We start from the raw sequence: 6,369 nt of genomic DNA on the forward strand, positions 1-6,369 counted from the left end.
CACGTGTCCTCTGAAGACCTGGCTTCGAAGTCATCACTACTCATGGCAGGTATTGTGAAGTGGTTAGAGTGTCATGTGTCCCTGCGCATAATCAGTGGTGTCAGGCAGCTAACCTCTTTGGGGAAACAGGTAATGATTTCAGTTGAGCTCTCCCAGGGTTATCTGAAGAAGTGAGCACCTATCCTCCTACAAATTTTGTTAAGTCTTGAAGGTGCTACTGGGCTCCAGCTCTTTTCTACTGCTACAGACAGACTAACTCAGCTATGCATCTTGAATCCCCATGATCTATCTCTACTCTATCTATCCCCTGATTCAAGCCTATCTCCCTGTCTTTTCAATTACTATTCCAGTTCTCGTCAAGGGATCTAGTCTGTACTAGGTTCCACACTAGATTCGATAGAATCATGAGAGTTGGAAGGGACCTCCAGAGTCATCTAGTCCAACCCCCTGCACAATGCAGGAATCTCACAAACACCTCCCCCTAAATTCACAGGATCCTCATTGCTGTCAGATGGCCATCTAGCATCTGTTGAAAAACCTCCAAGGAAGGAGAGCCCACCACCTTCCGAGGAAGCCTGTTCCACTGATGAATCGCTCTAACGGTCAGGAAGTTCTTCCTAATAGAATCCTAGAGTTGGAAGGGACCTCTAGGGTCATCTAGTCCAACCTGCTGCTCAATGCAGGAAACTCACAAACACCTCCCCCTAAATTCACAGGATCTTCATTGCTGTCAGATGACCATCTAGCCTGTTTAAAAACCTCCAAGGAAGGAGAGCCCACCACTTCCTGAGGAAACCTGTTCCACTGAGGAACTGCTCTAACGGTCAGGAAGTTCTTCCTAATGTTGAGCTGGAAACTCTTTTGATTTAATTTCAACCCATTGGTTCTGGTCCTACCTTCTGGGGCCAATTCCACACCATCCTCTATGTGACAGCCCTTCAAGTACTTGAAGATGGTGATCCTATCACCTCTCAGCCACCTCCTCTCCAGGCTAAACATGCCCAGCTCCTTCAACCTTTCTTCATAGGACTTGGTCTCCAGACCCCTCAAGTGTGAGTCACCAAGTTTTGACCATTCCGTGTTGAGATATACCTGGGGAGATATCTCAACGCACTATGATGCCATACACTCCACTCTCCCAAGCTGCCATTTTCGCCAGGGGAACTGGAGGTCAGTTGGAAGTCCCGCCAGGAGAACGTTAATAATTGGTCTTCCAAACAAACAAACAAAAATCCCCTCATACATAAGTCTGGGAGACGGATTCTTGTTTTCTTCCTGTTAGTTGTCTATGTAGGAATTAAGGTAGCCAACCTCCACATGGTGGCTGGAGATCTCCTGATATCACAACTGATCTCCAGCTGACCAAGATCAGTTCCTCTGGAGAAAATGGCTGCTTTGGAAGGTGGACCCTATGGCAGCATAGTCCATTGAAGACCCTCCCCTTCTCAAGTAGGGTTGCCAATCCCCAGGTGGGGGCAGGAGATCCCCTGGTTTGGAGGCCCTCCCGCTTCACGGACATCAGAAAGCGGGGGAGGGAAATGTCTGCTGGGCACTCCATTATTCCCTATGGAGACTGATTCCCATAGGGTACAATGGAGAATTGATCCGTGGGTATTTGGGGCTTTGGGGGGGGTATTTTTTCAGGCAGAGGCACCAAATTTGCAGCATAGCATCCAATGCCTCTCCTCCAAACACCCTCCAAATTTCAAAAGGATTGGACCAGGGGGTCCAGTTCTATGACCCCCAAAGAAGGTGCCCCTATCCTTCATTATTTCCAATTGAGGGAAGGCATTTAAAAGGTGTGCAGTCCCTTTAAATGTTTTGGCCAAATCTCCCTTTGGAGTTCAATGCTCGTCACACCCTTGCTCCTGGCTCCACCCCCAAAGTCCCCAGATATTTCTTGAATTGGACTTGACAACTCTGTCCTCAGGTCCTGCCCTTCTTGGCTCCACCTCCAAAACTTCCAGTTATTTCCTAACCCAGAAGTGGCAACCACCGGATAAGAATGCCTTCAGACTGTGAGTCAGGCTCACAAGTGTGCTGTGACTCTCACGTGGGGTGGCACAAAGCCAGGAGGAAGGAACAGGGAGAACTTGGGAAGGAACCTTCGGCAGGCTTGAGGGCAACTGAAGTGTTTACTTCTGAAATGGCCGTGAAGTAAAGCCTGTTACTCAGATCCAAGCGGGCAGCTGTGTTGGTCTGAAGCAATGGAACAAAGCAGTAGACAAGTTGCAAAAAACATTGGAGGGTGATAAAAAGTACCTAAAATAGTACCTAAAAAAGCAGCGGCACTTCCTGTAACTTCGGCGCAGATAGTGGGAAATCCGACCAGACGCTGCAGAGAGAACAGGATTGGGGCTGCGGAGGGAACAGGATTGTGACTGCGAGGTGAGCTGTGTGTGAAAACGGTTTTAGTTGATCATAAAGGTGCAACTTTTCTACTGCTTTAGCCTGTTACTCAGTAATGCTTTGCCTTTATAAGCAGTACACGAAGTATATAATATATTGCCATCCAAGCCTTTGAGTCAATCAGCGACTGACCTAATTCAGAACAGATAACCAAATAAGACACACATCTTGAGACACCTAAGAGCTGCCTAAAAAAGAAGGCTTGAACATTTTCTACTTGAATTTTTGTCATCTGGATGAAAACCCCCGTCAGGAATTGTTTCGCACGTTCTCCCTTCCTACCGTCAATCCGAACGATTGGTCTTTCCGTCAGTTTTCCCCGAATGACTCTAAGAGATCTCCAGGCCCCACCTGGAGGTTGGCAACCCTAGTTAATAGCAACTATTTACCATTTTGGGCAGAAACTATGTTTACCGGGATGCCTTTTAAAATGAACACATTATTTCGAAACATTTTCTTGCTGGCCCGCAGCTTACCTCCAGCCACGCAGCGACAACCTTTTGTGCTGAGACGGCAGCGGTTGTCAAAGCTACGTCAACCGGCAGCGGTTGTCAAAATATCTTCACAGTCAATCAGATCTCCGGTGGACCATCAGAAGTCCTGTTGTGCAAAAAGCCCCATTTTGGCACCACCCGTGTTTTTAAAAGCACTTAGTGGACGCCCAGAAAGGTATTGGTAGGGGGTATGGCGCCCCTGAACCAAAACCTCAGAGTATGAGAACTCATACAGAATGACGTATGGAGCAGAGGTCCATCAGCGGCTGTTAGCCACAAGCTATAGATCAGGGGTGGCCAAACTGCAGCTTGGGAGCCTCGTGTGGCTCTTTCACACATATTGTGTGGCTCTCGAAGTCCCCACTGCCCTGTTGGTTGGCTTGGAGAGCCAGTTTGGTGTAGTGGTTAAGTGTGCGGACTCTTATCTGGGAGAACCGGGTTTGATTCCCCACTTCTCCCCTTGCAGCTGCTGGAATGGCCTTGGGTCAGCCATAGCTCTGGCAGAGGTTGACCTTGAAAGAAGAATTGCAGATTTATACCCCGCCCTTCTCTCTGAATCAGAGACTCAGAGCGGCTTACAATCTCCTATGTCTTCTCCCCCCACAACAGACACCCTGTGAGGTGGGCGGGGCTGAGAGGGCTCTCACAGCAGCTGCCCTTTCAAGGACGACTCCTACCAGAGGCTATGGCTAACCCAAGGCCATTCCAGCAGGTGCAAGCGGAGGAGTGGGGAATCAACCAGGTTCTCCCAGATAACAGAGGGCAGCTGCTGTGAGAGCCCTCTCAGCCCCGCCCACCTCACAGGGTGTCTGTTGTAGGGGGAAAAGATGGAGGCGACTGTAAGCCGTTCTGAGTCTCTGATTCAGAGAAGGGCGGGGTATAAATCTGCAGTCTTCTTCTGCACTTTTCTTGGAGAAGGTCTTTGTCTCTTTAAAGCACTTCTCCAGGCCATACCAACCAGCAGCTTGGAAAATGTATTTAAAGTTGCTTTCTTTTCACCTCCTCCCCATCTATTTGCCTGCCTTCCTTCCTTCCTTCTCTCAAACATCCAACGTTCATGTCTTGCGACTCTCAAACATCTAATGCAGGGGTGGCCAAACTTGCTTAATGTAAGAGCCACATACAATAAACATCAGATGTTTGAGAGCTGCAAGGAAGGAAGGAAGGAAAATAGATGGAGGAGTGGTGGAAAGAAAGTAACTTTAACTTTAAATGCATTTTCCAAGCTGCCAGCTGGCTTGGCTTCCAGAAGTGATTAAAAGAGAAAATTGCCTTCCTTCAAACCTGCAGGCAGGGTGGTGGGGTTCGGAGAGCTGCACAGTATGTATGAAAGAGCCACAGTTTGGCCACCCCTGATCTATCTATCTAATGTTTATTCTAGTTGGCTCTTACATGAAGCAAGTTTGGCCATTACTCTCTGTCTGGGGCAGTGATGCTCTGTATTCTTGGTGCTTGTGGGGAAGGGGCAACAGTGGGAGGGCTTCTAGTGTCCTGGCCCCACTGATGGACCTCCTGATGGCACCTGTGGTTTTTTGGGCCACTGTGTGACCCAGAGTGCTGGACTGGATGGGCCACTGGTCTGATCCAACATGGCTTTTCTTATGTTCTTATGTGACCCACAGTGCTGGACTGGATGGGCCATTGGCCTGATCCAACATGGTTTCTCTTATGTTCTTATGTGATACAGAGTGTTGGACTGAGGGGGCCATTGGCCTGATCCAACAGGGCTTCTCTTATGTTCTTATGTGACACAGAGTGTTGGACTGGATGGGCCATTGGCCTGATCCAACATGGCTTCTCTTATGTTCTTATGTGACCCACAGTGCTGGACTGGATGGGCCACTGGCCTGATCCAACATGGCTTCTCTTCTGTTCTTATGACAAGTTCTCAGCCACTATAAGTTCCTCCTCCTATTGGTAGTGAGGAGACCAGACTATTAAGCCAGGACTTCTGAGAGAGGAACTGGGGAAGAAGAAGCAGAACGCTGGTTGCACGCAGCAATCCCACACACTCCGTCCTGGGGGTGCAAGATTCGGAGCCAGCAGCACTCTGAAAGGCTTACAGTGACACATTTAATTTTTTCTTTTAAAACCCAAATTATTCCCATCGTAACGACCCACTTCTCCCCCCCTTCTGCCGTATCCTCTTATCCTCCATCATGAGTTATGTTTTGCTTGCTGCATTCTGGAAGGTGGGGTGGGGAGGAATGAAGACGAGGGAATGCAAAAAAAAATGCATTCTCTTCTCCCTGGATGGGGGCGAGCCAGACAGCCCAGGATGTTTGCATGCAATCCTACGCCAAGCCCGCCCCCGACCTCTTTGCATGATGAGGCTGCAGGCGCCGACCTGCCCCACCCCCAAGTCCAATTAAAGAAATATCTGGGGACTTTGAGGGTGGAGCTGGGAGACTTTGGGGGTGCAGCCAGGAGACTTTGGGGTGGAGCTGGGAGACTTTGGGGGTGGAGCCAGGAGCAAGGGTGTGACAAGCATACTTGAACTCCAAAGGGAGTTCTGGCCATCACCTTTAAAGGGACCGCACACCTTTTAAGTGCCTTCCCTCCATTGGAAACAATGAAGGCTAGGGGCGCCTTCTTTGGGGGCTCATAGAATTGGACCCCCTGGTCGGATCCTTTTGAAACTTGGAGGGTGTTTTGACCAGAGGCACAGGATGCCATGCTGCAAATCTGGTGCCTCTACCTAAAACAAACAAACAAACAAACAAACCAGCCCCCCCCCCGACCTCTAAGATACCCACAGATCAATTTTCCATTATACCCTACGTGGGAATTGGTCTCCATAGGGAATAATGGAGTGTCCAGTAGACATTTCCCTCCCAGCTTTCTGATGACCCTGAAGCGGGGGGGGGGGGGAGGGCTTCCAAACTCGGGCGGGGGGGGGGAATCCCCGGCCCCCACCTGGGGATTGGCAACCCAAAACCATTCCTATCATAATGATCAATGTGTTTCCCCTCTTCTGTCGTAGCTTCTTCTCCTCCCTCAAGAGTTGTGTTTTGCTTGCTGCATTCTGGAAGGCAGCAAAGGCGGGGTGGGAATGAAGAAGAGGAAATGCAAAAATGCATTTTCTCCCTAGAAGTGTGGGGCGAGTCAGACCGTTGCAGGACTTTTTGCATGCAACCCTATACCAAGCCCCGCCGCGACCTCTTCGCCTGATGAGTCTGCAGGATCTGACTTGCCCCCACCCCACCCATGGGGTGTGTGTGTCAACATTCTAAGTCAGAGGACAAAAGGAGCCCCGCCAGCCAATCAGCGCCTCTCCCGGGGCGCTCGGCCACATTCAGTTCCATTCTGGTGTCTCCGCGTTCTAAAGGGCGCGTCCATCCCGGTCGTGGGGGGGGACACGGCCCCTTCGGACCGCTCCATCCCTAAAACGGGCACCGCTCGGGGGAAGAGGAGGGTCGGAATAGGATTGGGGGGGAGAACAGCATTCCACGTGTAACAGGCGACC

This window comes from Heteronotia binoei, chromosome 16 (genome assembly GCF_032191835.1).
Source record: "Heteronotia binoei isolate CCM8104 ecotype False Entrance Well chromosome 16, APGP_CSIRO_Hbin_v1, whole genome shotgun sequence".
Classification (NCBI taxonomy): domain Eukaryota; kingdom Metazoa; phylum Chordata; class Lepidosauria; order Squamata; family Gekkonidae; genus Heteronotia; species Heteronotia binoei.